Source organism: Triturus cristatus, chromosome 5_1, assembly GCF_964204655.1.
Source record: "Triturus cristatus chromosome 5_1, aTriCri1.1, whole genome shotgun sequence".
NCBI lineage: Eukaryota > Metazoa > Chordata > Amphibia > Caudata > Salamandridae > Triturus > Triturus cristatus.
Genome location: NC_140587.1, coordinates 255,001,675 through 255,021,766, shown reverse-complemented (window position 1 = coordinate 255,021,766; position 20,092 = coordinate 255,001,675). Strand labels below are relative to the sequence as shown.

The 20,092-nt window shown below is 49.0% G+C and overlaps 1 protein-coding gene across 1 annotated transcript in view; it reads right to left on the bottom strand.

The window, feature by feature from the left end:
* Nucleotides 1–17,808, bottom strand: part of ST3GAL1 (ST3 beta-galactoside alpha-2,3-sialyltransferase 1) — a 219,334-nt gene extending 201,526 nt beyond the window's left edge. Inside the window, exon 1 of the mRNA XM_085604882.1 lies at nt 17,368–17,808. The gene's annotated coding sequence lies outside the window, so the exon portion shown is untranslated. The remainder of the gene's footprint in view (nt 1–17,367) is intronic.
* Nucleotides 17,809–20,092: the final 2,284 nt, after the last annotated feature.

The following is a 20,092-nucleotide window of genomic DNA, read 5'->3' as shown; positions in this document are numbered from 1 at the left end:
ATACTACTAAGGTGGGCGGGTCCGAACAGGAATTCATCCAAGTCATTTGCACATTTACATACTCCTGGCAATTTAAAGGGATAACCATGGACTCTGCTCTCAACAGGAGAGTACAAGAAAGAACCCACTTCTCAAAGTCACATACAGATTACGCGTCAATAGACCAATGATTCAGTCACCTCTCAGAAGGATTTCAGATCATTTTTCAATATGGAATTACCATGAAAACACAATTGCTTTGCCTTTGACAAGCCCTGGAGTTAGGATCATTTGTCTTTCACAGAAGTGGAGCTTCAACAAGGGCACCTGCTATGTTTAGATTTGTAAGTGCCTCTCGCTGAGGTTAAGGTTCTGTGAAATAAGCATCAGGTACAGAACGGCCCTAGGGACCACATCCCCAGAAGCCCGGCTACAACTTAATGGGTGAGAGGGGCTGCGGGACCCCCATCCCTGGGCTGATTTCGGCCCCCTGGACCTCATTACCTGGGGCCCAGCCAAAATACGTTGGGAGTTGCACCATTTGTTTCTGTTTTTCAAATATTTGGATGCAGAAAAAGGCACCCCATAACTCCTCAGTGATGGTTGACTTTGCTTTCTACACTCACTCATATTGTGCAATGTGGGGCTGGTTTAAACATTTTTTGCCAGGGTTACTTTTGGTGTCCAGTTCTGCTCTTGATAATGCGTTGTCTAATGCAATGTGCACTTAGCATCTCAAATCTAAATTAATTAAAGGTTTTAACACAGCCGTCATGGCTGCAGGGATGTGTTTAATGGGCTGCTGAGGTCTCAAAAAACAACTGGAAAAGCTGGGATCCTGAGACTTAGAGTCTTGGTCCTTACGGATAGTTGTCTATATAGCACTTAAACCCAGATGGTATCAAAGCTCTTGAGCACTGGAGCAGGTACTGACTCAGGTATAGCTAGGAGATAGATAGGGCAGTGACAATGCGGCTTGAACAGGCACTGACAGATTTTAGTACCGCATTCCTAGCTTCCTCTCCAAACACCTTGTACAAGGGACACATAAACACACCTCTCTATTGCAATGTGTGCTCATCTTCAACCATTAATCATGAGAATTTGATTAATGTTTTGCTATTTTGCTATACAAGCAGTGCAGAATTTGTGCCAGTAGTTGCAAGATGTGGTCGCTGGTACTCATTTTTGGGGACCAGAACTTATTTTTCATCCTCAGAGAGAACAAGTGTAAGAATGGTAGAAAAAGCAGAAAGAAGTAATGAGAGAAAAACAGTAACCAAGAAAGGAAAGAGAGGAAAGGTAATGTAATTGCAAGAGTGAGGTAAGGAGATAGGAAGTGTAGGGTAGCAGAAAAAAGAGGCATAAGTTGGAATCAAGATAGCCAATCTTGGTGTTTGCCAATCACAGCATTCATGTGCACTAGCGGTAGTCTCCACAGAGAGACTTTGATCCCCTGCACTGACTTTTTAAAATAAATTGATCACTGTGCTCCATGGAAGAGCATGGCATGACTGTAGGGTGTCCCAAATGTCATTGTAATATAATCTTGCAGTTTCCCGGTTGTTTGCTTCCGCACCACAGAAAGCTTTTCTGTGCATTGCAAAACCATTTTGATCATGTTGAAAGTTAATTTTCAGTCGAATCAAACCCAACCAAGATGGAAAACACACACAAGCCTTCTCACTGCAGTTTGCAGAGTTGTTTATGCACAATGGCAAATGTGTGAACATTCTGAGACTTACCTTTTTCTGCATAAATTGTCACAACATTCATGATTTTCCACTCAATTCTGGCAAGTGTGTCTTTGCAACTTTCTGAATTTTGCAACGCTTTCTCTAGAACTTTGTGAAGTCTAATTGTGTTAATACTCCAGGTCTTACTTAGTTGTGCAAAGTCACACCAGTTCAATGCTGCTGATAAGTGCCTATGCATCAACGGGAGAAAGTGCAGTTTGTGTGCAGTCGCTAGTAGGCTCTAGTACCAAAACTGGTACGGGGATACCCTTTTGAGCCGAACAATAATGACATCTTTAAGACTGTCTGCTCTGTGCCATAGCTATGAGGAGGTTGAGCCCATGTTTAATTAGTTACTTTAGTGGTTCACCCTGACCAGGACTGTGATTATTACTTGAGGTGAGTACTTACCCTTCTCAACTAATAACCCATTTTTACATATGTTTTAATACATTAAGGTTTAAGCTCAGAGAAAAGAACTATCATGTAACTGAACTTACATACGGTAAACGAGGATAGATTTCTTGGCCTAAGCATGGCCTTTAGAGAGAGGATCGAGCACGCCAAAATATATTGCATTTTATAGGTTTGTTGTAAAATGCCTGATACCCCTTGCATCATGTGAATACACTGTAGATTGTGTGAAGTTCTCACTCAAATATATGTGATTAACACAAAGCAATAGCTTTTTGGACACACGCCCTACAGCCAGGAACTTCTAAAAAGAAAGATCTAGAAGCTAATATGGATTATTTTATTAGATATCTCTAAAAGGGAATGATACCCCTCAAACTCCCTTCATTGTAAAATGTTTACTTGTGCATGTGCAAAAAACATGTTTTTTATACCTGCTGTTACAACTGTGGATCGTTTAAAGAGAAGTGTTTCTATTTCCGCAGCCACCTATAAAAAAGTTTTGATTAACTTCCTCGTGATTACCAGTAAATGATTCACGCTGTGCCATGGAAGGAAAAACGGAAGCAAATTCCATGGCCCTGCCTCATGAGTCATGGAATCCGCTTTGGCGTTTGCTCTCTTGAGGAGGCCTCCAAACATTTGCATTGCCTGCCATTGACCAGTACTTGAATACTCCTCCTCACCCTCGTTTGGAGTTAAAGTGGGAAGCACTCACAGGTCTTGTGTACGAACACTCCATATTCACTATTAGGCTTTATGGAACACACTAGGCCAACCTACACATGGGTGTCCAAGCACGGGTGAGAGTCACATTTAAGACGTACCTCAGAGGCGCTGACAACACTGCCCTGCAAAACTCACCATGGAGACAACCCTGAAGGGGAATGTGGACGTCCTTGGATGAGCTCCTAAACCCATACGATCTGCCATGAACAGCACTAACAAAATGAAACAATCGGCTCGAAATCACGCCCCCACGGGATCAAGACACTATCGAGAAGAAAATAAACTTCTGGTATGCTACCTCTTCTTCTCTCTACCTTAATTTCTATTTATTTCCCCCTTCACTCATTCCTTTCCTCTTACTAGAACACTGGATAGGGAAACAGCCAAGCATATATAATCTGTAACTGTACCACTAACACAGCCAGTTTGGGCTGCCACCCTGTAACGATAAAGCGTTGACGATTATACATTATATGTTATATGTTGTAAAAAACAATAAAAATTATATTGAAATAATAAATAAAAAAAGATGAGCGGAGCAAAGCTTAAGCGCCTTTCAAAATGGAGGTTTTAAAGGAGTATGCAAACTGCAACCGAAAGCAAGTTCCATAACCTGCTCAACAATGCCAAACCGAGCTTCCACCAGCTACAGCTTTATCGACTCTGTGAGTTTCTAAAGGTCACTGGTGCTTAGATTTAAGGTTTCTAGTAATGTGGTAAATGTAAGTTGCACAGCTATTTTTTATTTCTGTTTTTTGCAGTATGAGCCTGGCCTAAGGCGTTAGAGGGCTCCACAAAACATCAAGCCATGATGTATGTTTTTCTAGGTATCAGGCAGGTCTGTATTATGCAATGGGTGGACTGTCCCCGCACCTTTAAATAGGTGCGCTGTGTGCAAACAGGGGCCGTGTGCCCTATTAAAATCAATGTGCTGCCCCGGGCTCATATTGCCTTGGGACAGAGCATCAGAGAATGGCGGACTCGCTGGTTAATGCAGCCGGTCTGTCTTTCTCTGTGAAAGCAGCACCCAATTGCAATTCAAAGAGATCCCCCTGAAGGTGGGTGCAGTGAGTGCCACATGTATGCGTCATGAAGCATGTGAGTTGTTCTGGCACCATTTTTTTAATTAAGAAAATTAAGTAGCATGAAAGCACTTTCATTTCTAAAGTGGAAGGGCCAGCATCAATTTGCTGTTGACCTCCTCTCAAAATAAGGGAAAAATTAAGGGGATAAAATAGGATTGCAGCAAGGGACAAGGGGGGCATTCGGAGGAGTGGGTCGGTAGCAGGTGGTGAGATGAAGGGAAAAGAAGCGCATGAGAAAGAGAACTATTGTTGTGAGAGGAGACTCAACAAGGGAGAGAGCAACAGCAAGTGAAGGGTGATGGACATGCGTGAGAGTATCATGGACCTCCGGGGAGAACAGCACACGGGCAAGATAAAGCAATATGGAGCACATACGGAAAAGAAACACAGAGACAAGAAATAGCATCACACAGTGCAGGGGGAGTGAAGCACATGAAGGAGACAGCTGAAAAGCACATGCATTCTCATAGAGTACTCAAGCAAAAAGAAACAAGCAGTGGCAAAGCCAATAGGTACCACCTTTGGGACCTATTAGCTTTTCCTAGGGTTTTTAGCCATGTTGCACAGCATTGTGATGCTCAATCAATCAGGGTTTTGTAGAGCACACTAATCACCCGTTAGGATTTCAAGGTGCTGAGGGTGGGTGTGAGCAGCTCCGTTGGGGTCATTCGAAGAGCCAGGTCTTGAGGTCCTTCCTGAATTGGTGCAGTGTCGGGCTTCAACGGAGGTGAAGGGGGAGGTCGTTACAGGTCTTGGCTGTGAGGTAGGAGAAGGACCTTCCACCGGCTCTGGTCCTGTAGAAGTGTGGGAGGGTGGCTAGGAAGAGATAGCCTGAGCAGAGGGTTTTTTGGGGGTATGGCAGGAGATGCGGTTGTTGAGGGATTGGAGTCCAATGTTGTGGAGGGTCTTGTAGGTGTGCGCGAGCAGCTTGAAAGTTATTCTTCTTTCGAAGGGGAACCAGTGGAGGTCGCGGAGGTGTTGGGTGACGTGGTTGTGCCATGGGATATCGAAGATCAGCCTGCCTGCAGCGTTCTGGATGGTCTGGAGTTTGCAGAGGAATCTTTTGTTGATTCCGGCTTAGACAGCGTTGCTGTAGTCCAGTCTGCTGGTGACAAGTGCGTGAGTGACTATTTTCCTGGAGTCGGGGAGGGTGGTCCACTTGAATGTCTTGCGTAGTATGCGGCGGGTGTTGAAGCATGCGGAGGAGATGGCGTTGATCTGGTGATTTATGGTGGGTGTTGAGTCTAGTATGATGCCAAGGTTACGTGCATTTGTTGGGGTGGGTGGGTTTCTGAGGGGGGCACCAAGAGTTTTCCCCATGTGGAGGGGGTGGAGCCGAGAGGACTGTGCAGAATGGCAAAATAAAACTAAAAGGTGCTATGATGTGGCGGCTACGTCATCTTGTAGGACCAAGCATCATGCATGCGCACTCCTACAAGGTGGCAAAAGTGCACGTTTTTTTATTTACATAGCTGGATTGGCACGGGTGGCAGGGAGCATCACAAATTCCAGGTGAGGGGAAATCAATATAAGGGAGACGGCTAGAGGAAACATTGAAAGGAAGCAGTTGGAGGAAACAACAAAGTGTGCGAGTGGGAGAAACAACACAGAGGGCATGGGTGATGGCGAGCCACAAGGAGGGCGCTGGTGGGTGGAAGCAATACAGGTTGGGGGATGGAAGCAAGACGAAGGGAGGGAATGAGGAAGAAGCAACAAGTGAGAGAAACCAATGTGGAGCAGGTGGGGAGAAGCACATGGGCAAGTAAGCAATGCGAGAGAAGAAGTACACGGGCTAAGATCAACATGGAGGGAGCGGAAGTGAAGCACAGAGAGACAGCAACATGGATTGTGGCTGGGAGAAAGAAGTACACGAGGGAGAAAGCTGGAAATCACATGCACTCTCATGGATGCACTCCTAAATGCTTAACCTTAAAGGAAAAATAGTGGTTGAAAACCAAACAATGGACAGACACACGTAATGCGGCTATGTTCCAGAAATGGTGCAAAGACAAACAGGGGAAGAAAAGCCCTCACAAGCTAATGAATGAAAAGCAACCAAATGAGAGAGACAGTAAAGCCCCCCGCCTCTCCCCACACACACACGCCTCCCCATTGATACCATTTACGCACATTAAGTCACGTGCGCTGCTCAAAAAAGGACTCGAGTTTAAATACGGATAACACGTGTTGATCCCAACCAAATCTGATAAAAATCACAGGCTTTATTAAGGTGATAAATCGCCGTTTTCTCGGATTTCAATTACAGGAACACGCTCTTTACATGGCAAATTAGGTGATAATCCATGTCACACCATCCTAAAAGGATCAGCGTTCTAATGTATGCGAAAACGTCCTTTCAGCCGCCGCAAACTAGACAGGGGCAGACGCTCTCCCAGCAGCCCCCAGGTGGCAGCAGACATTGCGAGATGTAGCGCGGGTGTGTGGAAATGGGGGCTGGCTGTCGGCTTCCGTAGGTGGCAGGGACGCAGAGCAGCGCTGCTCTACAACTCACCGGGAACGGCCAAGTCAGCCCTCAAGCCATTCTTTATTACATATGTAAATATAGGCGTGTGACGTAAATCATTGGAGATCTGCGATTAGGATCCTGCCATACAGTATGTGTATGTGCAGATATGCTATGCATGCACAGCACACAGGGAGGTGAATACATATATGTACAAGTATGCTGCTGACCTGCGCAGCGCCCAGGGACGGGCAGTATATCACGGACAATCACAGCAAAACATGTATGTACACAGGCATGCTTCTGACATGCGCAGCACATAGGGATGAGAAGCGCAGCACTGACAATCACAGCAAACTTGTATGTACAGGCATGCTGCTGACATGAGCAGCACGTAGGGATGGGGAGTACATCACTGACAATCACAGCAAACATGTATGTAAAGGCATGCTTCTGACATGGGCAGCACATAGGGATGGTGATCCTAACACTGACAATCATAGCATAAATGTATGCACAGGCATTCTGCTGGCATGTGCAGGGTTAGGGAGCGTAGTACTGACAATCAGAGCATACATGTTTGCACAGGCCTGCTGCTGACATGCGCAGGACATACAGATGAGGAGCAGCGCTGACAATCGCAGCATACTTGTATGTACAGGCATGCTGCTGACATGCTCAGCACATAGGGATGAGGAGCAGGTACTGAAGGAACAATGGTAGCAATTACAGCAATGGGGATTAGATGCTTAGTTGTGCAGGCAGTGAGAGTGAAGGCATGGCGATAGGAGACGACTGTACAGTACAGTCAATAATAGCCTGGCGGTGTGTGCAGGTGCACTGGCGTCAACCATGGATGCGCGAGAGTACACACCTACCAATCACAGCACAGATACAGCTTGGAAGCGTGTGCATGTACAGCTCTCACAGACACATCATGGATCTGCTCACACACCACCCTGTCAATCACAGCCTGGCGGTGTGTGCAGGTGCACTGGCGTCAACCATGGATGCGCGAGAGTACACACCTACCAATCACAGCACAGATACAGCTTGGAAGCGTGTGCATGTACAGCTCTCACAGACACATCATGGATCTGCTCACACACCACCCTGTCAATCACAGCCTGGCGGTGTGTGCAGGTGCACTGGCGTCAACCATGGATGCGCGAGAGTACACACCTACCAATCACAGCACAGATACAGCTTGGAAGCGTGTGCATGTACAGCTCTCACAGACACATCATGGATCTGCTCACACACCACCCTGTCAATCACAGCCTGGCGGTGTGTGCAGGTGCACTGGCGTCAACCATGGATACGCGAGAGTACACACCTACCAATCACAGCACAGATACAGCTTGGGAGCGTGTGCATGTACAGCTCTCACAGACACATCATGGATCTGCTCACACACCACCCTGTCAATCACAGCCTGGCGGTGTGTGCAGGTGCACTGGCGTCAACCATGGACGCGCGAGAGTACACACCTACCAATCACAGCACAGATACAGCTTGGGAGCGTGTGCATGTACAGCTCTCACAGACACATCATGGATCTGCTCACACACCACCCTGTCAATCACAGCCTGGCGGTGTGTGCAGGTGCACTGGCGTCAACCATGGATGCGCGAGAGTACACACCTACCAATCACAGCACAGATACAGCTTGGGAGCGTGTGCATGTACAGCTCTCACAGACACATCATGGATCTGCTCACACACCACCCTGTCAATCACAGCCTGGCGGTGTGTGCAGGTGCACTGGCGTCAACCATGGATACGCGAGAGTACACACCTACCAATCACAGCACAGATACAGCTTGGGAGCGTGTGCATGTACAGCTCTCACAGACACATCATGGATCTGCTCACACACCACCCTGTCAATCACAGCCTGGCGGTGTGTGCAGGTGCACTGGCGTCAACCATGGACGCGCGAGAGTACACACCTACCAATCACAGCACATAAGGGTGTTGAGACACATACTGCTGCTACTGCTTTGGAGAGTGCATGCACAGCTTCCACAGATCTGCCTACACACCTCTTTCAATCTCAACTCGTGGGTGCTGTCAATCACACATTAGAGGGCAGAGCGGTTCAGGAGGCGACTAACTTTACATTTCCAGTGCCAGTTGTATAACACAATTAGATCAAAACTGACCCTAACCAGCAAATGCAGACTATTGTGCAGTGCGTGAGTCACAGGCATTCTGCTCTCCTTCAGGGTGTCCTCCGCTGCAGAATCAATCATGATTGAGACTCGTCTCATCTCTCTTGTGCAGCAACCAGCAACATGACATATGTTACAAGCAGTGCTTGAAATGGAAAAATAGAAGTGCAGGTACTCTGAGTACCTGCTTGTTTCTGCGAAGTGCCGGTACGCTTAGATTAAAAGCATTAGGTCATTATTGAAAAGTGCTGGTACTCTCCCTCTCAAATTAAAAAAGTGCCGGTACTCAGTACCGGACAGTACCGGCCCGTTTAAAGCACTGGTTACAAGTATGTTATTCTTGCTCACTCTGTTAGTTTTCACTTGTAATTAAAACGTGTGTGTGTGTTCTGCTGTGTGTCTTTTCTTCTTGTGTTGGCTGAGTTGCAGTAACAGTTCTTGACCTCACTTGTTTGAACATGTGGAGAGGGGTTCACTAAATTAACTATAACTCCGGTGTAGTTACTTTCACTCCTGGTACCGCTGTGAGTTATGGTGGTACCAGCAGTATCTGCTGCTAGGGCGCTCCGATCTCCCCGACTCCGATTCTAGTGATACTGCTAACGCTGGATAGTGTAACACTTTAATGGGTAGTATCAAGTCCCTTACTGCTAGTAATGTCACCAATAGTATTACCGCCATCATTAGTAATTCTACTACGAATTGCACATTCCTATTATTACAGCTGCTAGTAATGATGCTACTTCTGCACTTGCATTTCTACAATTCCTCAAGCTGTATTTACTATTACTCATTGTGCTGGTGTCAGCAAAAGTACTACTGGTGGTGCCATTACCAGTATTGCTGGCACTGTCACTTTTAGCACTCTTAATTGGTAATATTAATAGTAGAGTTGCTCATACAAAAACAAGCACTTCGAAGTCTATACTATTATTAGCGATATTACTGACAGTAATGCTACGTCTACGACTAATAAAATAGTAGAACTACTGCAGCTCCTAGCACTACTACAAGTACAGCTACTTGTAAAAATATGGCTAGTAGTTCTACTCCAAGTACTACTACCAGCATTGCTAATACACCTACCAATACTACAAGTCCTTCTGCTTCTAGTGCCATGATACGTGCTTGCAGTCCAGCTGGGAGGAGCGCTACTCTTCTTGCTAGGAGTAGTAAACCTCCTGGCACCACCGCTAGCACTACTTCTGATGCCAACCCGTGTGCATCCATTTCAAACTCATAAATCCCAACTCTTTCACAGTTCATGTGAATGATGGGCCATGGTTCACCGCAGTGATGCCATTTCAGAGAGTTATGGAGTTTGTAAGCTTAAAAAATCGGAACTAAAAGTACTGTAATCGTTTCAATCCATTTGGCTTTATTTGCGTGGCAAGGACGCCATTGACGCCAAAGTGCCGTCTGTAAAACGAATGGACCCAGCAGAAAGGTCTGTACATGACGCTTTCAGTTTGACACAAATGTTCGCCCAATAACATAATATAATTGGACAGACCTGCCTGGCACTACACTCTGTGTCTACGCTGATCCCGGGCGTAATATTTCTGCCAGCAAGTTCTGTCGGTGCTATACTGCATGCTGTACATTCTCCAGCACATATAGAATGCAGCTTGGCTATACTTCATCATATGCATACCACTGCTACTGAGGGGGCACTGAAGAAGACCGTGGAGGGGAGCCTCTGGGGTCGAAGAGACGGGTGCATGAGCAGTCCCCAAATCTCCCTTTGTTTCTCACAAATATGTGTTTCTGAGAGAGGTCACAGCGGCACCTGAGAACCACAGCAGAACCACCAGACCACAAAAGAACTCAACTCACTGACCACAGCGACATCATCTCCCACAGCAGCACCTCACAGTATAACAACCCCAAGGACCACAAAAGCACCCAGAGACCACAGCAGCACCCGCAGAAATCAACAGCATCCAAGAAAACACTGCAGCGACCAAACCCACAGTAGTACTTACCAAACCCAGATCACCCACATAGCAGGGATAACAGCCCAGAAAGCAAGCACAGGACACAGGCGTACTTACTGGATCAGCGGTCACAGATCATAGGCGCTACCATGAGGCACACAAGTACCCACAGTAGTACTTAATAAACCAAGATCACCCACATAGCAGAGGCAACAGCCCAGAAAGCAAGCACAGGACACAGGCGTACTTACTGGATCAGCGGTCACAGATCATAGGCGCTACCATAAGGCACACAAGTACCCACAGTAGTACTTAATAAACCAAGATCACCCACATAGCAGAGGCAACAGCCCAGAAAGCAAGCACAGGACACAGGCGTACTTACTGAAAACAACAGAGGTCACAGATCATAGGCGCTACCATGAGGCTGCACTGTTACCCACAGTAACCCAGATAGACCACATAACAGGAGCAACAGCCCAGAAAGCAACCAAAGGACACGGGCGTACTCATTGGAAACAACAGTGGTCACAACCATAGGCGCTACCATAAGGTGCACAAGTCCCCACAGTAGTACTTACCAAACCCAGATCACCCACAAAGCAGAGGCAACAGCCCAGAAAGCAAAGGACACGGGCGTACTCACTGGAAACAACAGTGGTCACAAATCATAGGCGCTTCCATAAGGCACACAAGTAACCACAGTAGTACTTAACAAAGCCAGATCACCCACATAGCAGGGGCAACAGCCCAGAAAGCAAGCACAGGACACGGGCGTACTATCTGGAAACAACAGTGGTCACAAATCATAGGCGCTTCCATAAGGCACACAAGTACCCACAGTAGTACTTAACAAAGCCAGATCACCCACATAGCAGGGGCAACAGCCCAGAAAGCAAGCACAGGATACGGGCGTACTATCTGGAAACAACAGTGGTCACAGATCATAGGCGCTGGTATAAGGCGGTGCAAGTACCCACAGTAACCCAGATCACCCACATAACAGGGGCAACAGCCCAGAAAGCAACCCCAGGACGCGACGTACTCACTGTAAACAACAGTGGTCACAGATCATAGGCGCTGGCATAAGGCGGTGCAACTACCCACAGTAACCCAGATCACCCACAAAACAGGGGCAACAGCCCAGAAAGCAACCCCAGGACACGGCGTACTCACTGGAAACAACAGTGGTCACAGATCATAGCCGGTTGCCAACAGGCGCACAAGTTTCCACCGAACAGCGCCCACACTGCGACTGACAAACCCAACAGCAGCAACAACACACAAAAGTGCACAAAGTCCAAAGCAGCGCCCACACAGCAGTGAGTATTCGCCACAGCAGCCACGCAGTTGTGGCCAGCATGTCTCGCTTGTGGCTGGGTGGGCATAGTGGAAAGCGCGCTGCGAAATGTTTTTTTTAAAAAACAGACTTACCTTGCCGCTGTGTTCCGCGTCTCTGCTCCTGGTCGGACTCTAGGAACAGGAAGCACAGCCAGGCTCCCCTGATTAATCAAAATGCTGTAATGCAGCATTGTGATTGGTAAGCACCCAGGCTTCCCTGGCCAATCACGATTGATCTGAGGGTCCTGGTTCGACACTTAGCCAGGGAATGAGGGCCTGGACATGTTCTCCACGCATGCTGTAATGCAGCCTGCATGGAGAACAAGGAAAGTGCGCATGACTGTTTGGCGCTGCCCGAGAGGGCCAGCATAACAGCCATGTGCACTTAGGAGTGGGCAAACCACCCCTCTCCTGCCCTGCTCAGAGGGCAGTGCAGCCCAGCCCACCTGCCGGCCCGCAAAGCAACACAGAAACAAGTACTGTTAGAAACATAATATGATAATAACTCAAAGCTATTATTATTTTATGTTTCTTTTACTTTGCACTGCTTAAAGGCAGTGGGGCGACACTCCTTCGCCATAGCGAGGAGCCGCTACTGCAGACACATACATAGGTACAGAACACAAAGGAATCTATGCAGAAAAACTCACAGGACACACAGCACCCAAAGGACACAACACATCATCACACACACAGCAGCAAACGACACCTCAGCGAGATGGAAACAAAACGATCCACTTCCAGTCCTTCGCTGCTGCAGTGTTTCGGAAAGAGAATAAGTCCTCGGTTCCTATTTCTAACAGACATGGGCGGAGATGTAAAGCGCTCTCGTGGCGTCAGGGTGCTGCCTAATGAATGCATGGTGGGATGTGGAACCAGGGAGGTTGCTTTCTAATTCTGCCTTCCCTTGACTGTGTTAACCACAAGGTGATAGTAATCATTTGCTTGCCTGTGCCTCGGGCAGTTGCGTTTTCTGCCAAAGCTGGCGAAAGTAAAAAATGTTTGCAATACTTTCACCTACGAAACACGTTCTCACTTCAAACTGCAGAGCGCTGTGGGGCATGTTCTGAAATTAATGAATTAAAATGTGCTCTGGGGCAAATGTTCAACTGTAAATGGTGCTGCATGAGTGCTTGAAGTCCTACACCTGCCTGGTTTGTTCGCCCCTTGTTTTACGAGGCACCCTAGGTAACGGGAGCTGACAGGCGCCTGGGGTTAGTGTCTCTGACCCAGCCGCCCCCCTCTATAGGCAGGTACAACCAGTTCTAGCGGAGATTCCTGCACGTGCTAACTCTTCCCCCCCCCCCTCCACTCGCACCGCTGCTAGGCCACATGAAGTGCCTATGACTCATAGGCACTTCATGTGGTCTGGCAGCGGTCTGGGGGGCACATAAGATGATACCAACCATGGTTTGATAAAAAGCGCCATCTACTAACAATGGTAGATAATGCTTTGTGCCAAAAATGTATGCCTCCTCAAAGCAGGTGCTAACAAGGATGTTTTTATTTCTCCTCATTGTTCATACGAGGCATGTGTGCTGCCCATGACAGCACGCACAAATGTGAGAAAAGTTTAAATGATGTCTCAGTATAGTAATGTGTACCGGAAGGAACCTCTTTATGTTCAACTCTATGCGTAACATCATGCACATACGTAAAAAGTACATTAGCACCTGCTGCTGACATGAGTCTAGAGATCCCCAGGGCCCTGGCTCAGCCTTTCATCTCTCTTAGAACATTGCATTTGCCATCAGTGGCTACCAAGAGCACCTTTTTACTTAAGTGTCAATAAATGGAATGGGGGGGGTGTACTTACAGAAACGTGCTGTCCATTATGACGCAGTGATGCGGAATGAGTGCTTGGGTAGGGGCAATGTGGTGCAGTCGGCCCCCTCCCGGCCCTGGGACTCGGTGTCACAGCACCTGCTGAACTATTCCGAGGTAATCCCCTGCTATGACGCCCAGGATCCCCAGAGACCCTCAAGCGGCTGAAGCAAGGAGGAAGGACCCTCAAAGATCTCGGGTCATGGGTCGAGGAATGCCCGGACTGCGAGTCCGAGGCGCTTCGCAAACTTCATCTGCCCAGAAACATTTTAAGGCAAATCGTGTTGTGCTGGGGACTGGGTCGTAAAATGTCAGCCTCGGTCCCCCTCCCCTACTCTGCCTGAAACTTCGCACCCCACCATTCTTTCATACTTTTCCTAATGCGCAATAACGCTCGGAAGACGGAAGTAGCTGCAAAGATAACGGGTGGCGCTTCATAAAGCTCCGTAATTAGTAGGAAGCGCTCTGTGAAAAGAATATCGCTTAGGGCTAAGCTAATGGCAGCACGTGCACTGCGTAAATAGATGTAACTTCAAAAACCAGCGAAGAGGTTAAGGTGTATTTGGTTGTAGATTCTTTGCACAGGGACCTGTAAACCTGGCACAGGCGTCCTCTGTGCAGTGAGAGCCAGGTAAGGGGTCCCATGCCTTTGTCTCTGAAGTAACCCGACCCCACACTGTCCGAGTTGCGGGCTTCTGTGCGCACTGGAGCGGGGGAGGCAGGGGGCCAGGAGTTGGTCTGTGAACCTCCCGGCTCTGTCTGGAACAAGGCCCCCGTTACATTCCTGACAATAGCGAGATTGTTGGAAACACACAAAAACTGTGCCCAGAATGGCTGCCTGTTCGGAGCGCCTCTCGGGGAGTTCACTCAATGCGACCCGGGCTGTCTGCGCGCGCACGGAAAAGGGCCACGCGAGTACCCCTGCACCGCTCCTCCGTGGGAAGGGGGCTGTGGAAATGGGAAATGTATAACAGGAGTTACAAGGGAGGGAGAGCAGGCAGGATCTCAAGGTGTAAGCAAAGGGTGGCCAGCTCCTTCCCCAGGGCCCTGGGGCAGCTCGGAGTTTGCATTTTATGAACTTTCACAGGTAGGTGTTTAATGCCAAAGAAGTGCGCTGAGCCATGAAGGGCAAATTGGGTACCGGGGCGCTGTGTCAAAGTGTTTGACACCTAAGTTAGGAAATGTTTGAGGCAACTCACCCTGACCTGCCGGCAACTTCGCACCCCTCCCCTCTTGACCAACTACCTCATCACCTCTCTCGCAACCCACGACTGACGGGAAATATTTCACAAGAAAAAGTGAATAAAGCTGTGCGTCATCCCAGGAAACCCTGTGAAGTGACCCATATGTTTGTTACATTCGTCATCAGATTAAACATCAAGGGCGAGGTCTGCCTTGTATCAGTTAATTACACGTTGCCTGCCTGACTCTATCCCAACCGTCACTATCATAACTAACCCTCAACCAATGGCGCTCAGCGAGCGCCCTGAGGCTGGAACGGACTTAATTCAAGATAACGGATCTACAGAAATCACCTTCTATAATGTGAAGAGGGGGCATTTTACATTGCTGCCAGATGTAAAACTGTGCTTGGTTGTATTTCATTTTTAGGATAATTTCTTTAACTGTCTGTTTACGCTTTTTGAAATATACTTATTCTCACACTCACTCATACGCAAATTAGGAAACTAATGTCTTTTAATGCTTGAGCCTGACGCTCAATGAGTGAGTTAAAATTGATTATCCTGTGTGACCTATAAGATAACTGCTGAATATTGAATAGTAGAAATAAAAGTATAAGTCATGTCATTAAATACAAATGTCAGCTGGATCCAACAAATACAATTGTCAAGTTCCAAACATTCAACTAAAATCAAACTAAATTCTCTGTTCAGCAGTTAATTAACCAATATATCCCACAGAAGAAAAGCAGAAACCATCTGTGACTGGCCAACTGGAATTTCCACTAGTGCCCCTAGTTCCAGGCCGGCGGAAGTCCTTCCATGGACAGAGCTAAGTAGCAGGAATGCAAAGCGAGGGTCAGGGCGTGAAGTCCCCGCCAACGAGGTCCCCGCAGATTGTGCTGAGGTGGGAGGGGGGCGCCTCACCCAGACACCACGGGCGAAACTCGCAGCGGGTGGCGGGATCCGGAGAGGCGAGGGTGTGAGCCTAGAGCAAGTATCTTGAAACCTGGGGGCGGGTCCCCTTAGGGGGGCCTCAAATGTGATCCCAGGGAGGGGGGCGCCAGTCTCCGTCCAAAAGAAGCATTATGCTGATAAGAGGGCTTCGATGCCCCATGACAGGAGTAACCCGCCTTTACTCAGCAGAGAGGATTCCGCTGTTCCTGCGTCCACTGCTCATGCACCGTGTTTCACTTCCTCTCTCATAAACACCCCTCTTAAAATACCCGATTCTCATCAAATACCCCAATTAGCACATCCCCACTCGGAGTGGCGCTGTTTCCTGCCCACGGTTTTTGCAAGAGTGGAGCAAGCAGAGCTCTCACGTTCCTTTTTCCTGCGGTTTAACGAGGGACCGCCGACATCGAGGCGCTATCGCTGCCCGCATTCACCACGTCACTTAAACTCGTCAGAGCAAAGGGCTTATTTAGAGCGTCACGGACAGGCACGTGGTCTCTTTGTACAATAACGAGATTGGGGTGCCAGCCGGACCCTTTAAATGAGGTTCAAGCTGCAGGGCTACAGGATGCAGGCAGTGACAGGGACGTCCCTCAAAACGAGAAGCCTCGGTCTGCTCCCCCCACCTCTTTCTCCACGGCCATATATTATATATGTATTTCAACAGGCAACAACCCGCTATGTACCTCACGCGCCAGAAATAAAGTTCTAAAGAGCGTCATTTCGGATCGAAGGTGGCGCCGGCCCACTTTCTCTCTTGCAGTACTGTGGACAGGATGCTTTTCTGTGAGTAACACAGATGAAAACATTAGTGGGAAAAATCGGAAAGTCCCCTCAACCGCACACAGAGGGGCATCCGCCCCTCGTACACAGATGTATAGGTCTGAGAGGTTCAGCACAATCTCGACTTAAAAGAATGGGTACGTGGAATCATACGGAAGCCAAAAGAGTAGTTATGACCCCCTAAACATAAACTCCACTCCGGATAGGTGCAGTTATGAGGTAGTCCACAGACGCCATTGGCCTCAGTGAGAGGCTCTTCTGAAGCACTCACCGCACGCCTGTCCTACAAAAGGACAAAACCTATGGGGTACTCTGAAGCAGCTCCTCCATGGGCAGTCCATTATGAGGTATTCAACAGAAGCCCCAGTTCCCACTTTACAGGGCCAGTTATGCGGCAATCAATGAGGGGCGATTATGAGGTTTCCACGGAACCCTCAGCATTCACATCTACACGAACAGTTATGCGGCACTTCACCGACCCACCCTGCCCGTTGAGGGGGTAGTTATGAGGTTTTCACAGAACCTTCAGCATTCACATCTACAACAGTTATGCGGCACTCCACCGACCCACCCTGCCCATTGAGTGGTAGTTATGTGGTTTCCACGGAACCCCCAGTCTTCGCATCCACACGGATAGTTATGAGGCACCTTTCAGACCCCAGGCACACACAGGCGTAGTTAGAGATGTCCCACAGAAGCCCCAACCCACCGAGGGGTGCTTACGAGGCACCCAGCGACCCCACAGCCATGAGCTGACACATACCTCTGCTCCTCTCCCGCGATGTGTCCGAGCTCCAGTGGTGCCTCAGTCCTCCCAGTCCAATATCCGCGTTCCCAACTGTCTGCTGCCACCAGAGCCCTGGCACGGACGGAATGAGCCTGCTAACGGGACGGAGGAGCGCCTTTCTATCCGCGGCTCGTCCAGGCGTAGCAGCAGGCGGGCGGGGGTGTCGCCTCCGGCACTACTAGGCAGACCCTCCCTCCTGGAGCCGGCCTGGAGCAGGGAAAGCCCTCGCCTCCGAGGTGGAGGGATCAGTGGCGGCGAGAGTTGGGCTCGTCCTCCTCCTCCTGCCTTAATCGGATTCTCCAGCCGAGGCTTTGCCGAGAGTGTGTGTAATGTGGGGTCCAGCAGGGCCACGTGGATGGCAGCGGAGCTAAACATAGGCTGAGCAGCTCCGCCCCAGACAGACACTTAGGAAAAGAGAGACTCAAGCTGGTGCCGGGCAGTGAGGGGGCTGCCCGGGCCGGCCCCGCTCTAGGGGAGGGGCGGCTCTGCCCTCGCCAACCTGGTGCCAAGACTCAGACCAAGGACAGTACTTCCGGCTAACATCTCATGCACTCACCACAATGAAGGAGGTGCCTTCTGCCAACCTGATGCCAGTCTGCGCTGGTGATCTCTGAAGGGCGCGCGACAGATTACAGGGGGGACAGGTGATAGCGCAGCGGCACACAGGGATGATAGCAGGCCCCGCTTCCTCAAGGGGGGCAGGGGTTTGCTGGGTAGGGGCAATCGGCAGTCGGACTCAGGGAGTCAGACACTGACAGCGGCTCGGAAGAAGCACCGATTCATTCTTGCTGATGCCCCCAAGCTGTGATTAACTTCTAAAAGAAAAAGTGTCGGAGGAAAAAGTTGAGCTCAGAAGTGCGCAGCTGGCGCTGTCAGATGGCGGGGTGAGCGAGTAACAAGGCTGCAGGCTGCACAGTCTTTATTCTACCTCATGCCTCCATTACCCCCACCACACACTCTCCCTTACAACTTATCTCACCTTTTATCCCCTTTTCAGGTACTTTTCATCTCTTTCTGTGCCAATGTTTTTCAGTCTTTCTCTTCCCCCCTTTGCACTTCTCTCTGTTACACTCGGTCAGAGTCTGACGGAGAAACCTGCTGGTTCACAAAGTCAACAGCAAAACACACAAGATGATGGACGGAATGTTGCACATTGGCAAAACATTCACCCCCAGTCACAGATCTGGGTTTAATCCATCATTATTTTGCTCACCACACCACCCCAGTTCAGACATGGCCATATGCAAATCAGTCTTGACCCTGTGCCTCATGGGAACAGTCCAGCCCGAACTGCCAAGCCATGTCTTCCCTGGACCAGAATCAAGCATCCTGGGATTGGTTTCGGGGTTTCACCCCTCTTCAGCCAGGATAGCTTGACTGGGGGTGAGTGCTTGCAATGTTTAACACTCCATCTATCATTTCCTTTGGTTTTTGCTTTGTTCGCCATAAGTTGGCAGGGTATGCTCAGACGTGAGTCCTTTGCTCACTTTGCCACTGGATTCAAGCAAGCCTGGCTGAAGGCGGCTGAAATGCCAGAAACCGGTCCTAGGAAGCTTGTTTCCGATGCAGGGAAGACATGGCTTGGCAGTTCTGGCTGGACTGTTCCCATGAGGCACAGGATCAGACTGATTTGCATATGGCCATGTCTGAACTGGGGTGGCAGAATGGGCTAAAGAATGGTGATGGATTAAACCCAGATCAGTTGACTGGGGGTGAGTGCTTGCAATGTTCAACACTCCGTGGATTCAAGCAAGCCTGGCTGAAGACGGCTGAAATGCCAGAAACCGGTCCTAGGAAGCTTGTTTCCGGTCCAGGGAAGACATGGCTTGGCAGTTCGGGCAGGACTGTTCCCATGAGGCACAGGGTCAGACTGATTTGCATATGGCCATGTCTGAACTGGGGTGGCAGAGTGGGCTAAAGAACGGTGATGGATTAAACCCAGATCAGTTGACTGGGGGTGAGTGCTTGCAATGTTCAACACTCCATCCATCATTTCCTTTGGTTTTTGCTTTGTTCGCCATAGGTTGGCAGGGTATGCTCAGACGTGAGACCCTTGCCGGTCCTAGGAAGCTTATTTTTGGTCCAGGGAAGACATGGCTTGGCAGTTCGGGCTGGACTGTTCCCATGAGGCACAGGGTCAGACTGATTTGTGCATATGGCCATGTCTGAACTGGGGTGGCAGAGTGGGCTAAAGAACGGTGATGGATTAAACCCAGATCAGTTGACTGGGGGTGAGTGCTTGCAATGTTCAACACTCCGTCCATCATTTCCTTTGGTTTTTGCTTTGTTCGCCATAGGTTGGCAGGGTATGCTCAGACGTGAGACCCTTGCCGGTCCTAGGAAGCTTGATTTTGGTCCAGGGAAGACATGGCTTGGCAGTTCGGGCTGGACTGTTCCCATGAGGCACAGGGTCAGACTGATTTGTGCATATGGCCATGTCTGAACTGGGGTGGCAGAGTGGGCTAAAGAACGGTGATGGATTAAACCCAGATCAGTTGACTGGGGGTGAGTGCTTGCAATGTTCAACACCCCGTCCATCATTTCCTTTGGTTCTTGCTTTGTTCGCCATAAGTTGGCAGGGTATGCTCAGACGTGAGTCCCTTGCTCACTTTGCCACTGGATTCAAGCAAGTCTGGCTGAAGGCGGCTGAAATGCCAGAAACCGGTCCTAGGAAGCTTGTTTCCGGCCCAGGGAAGACATG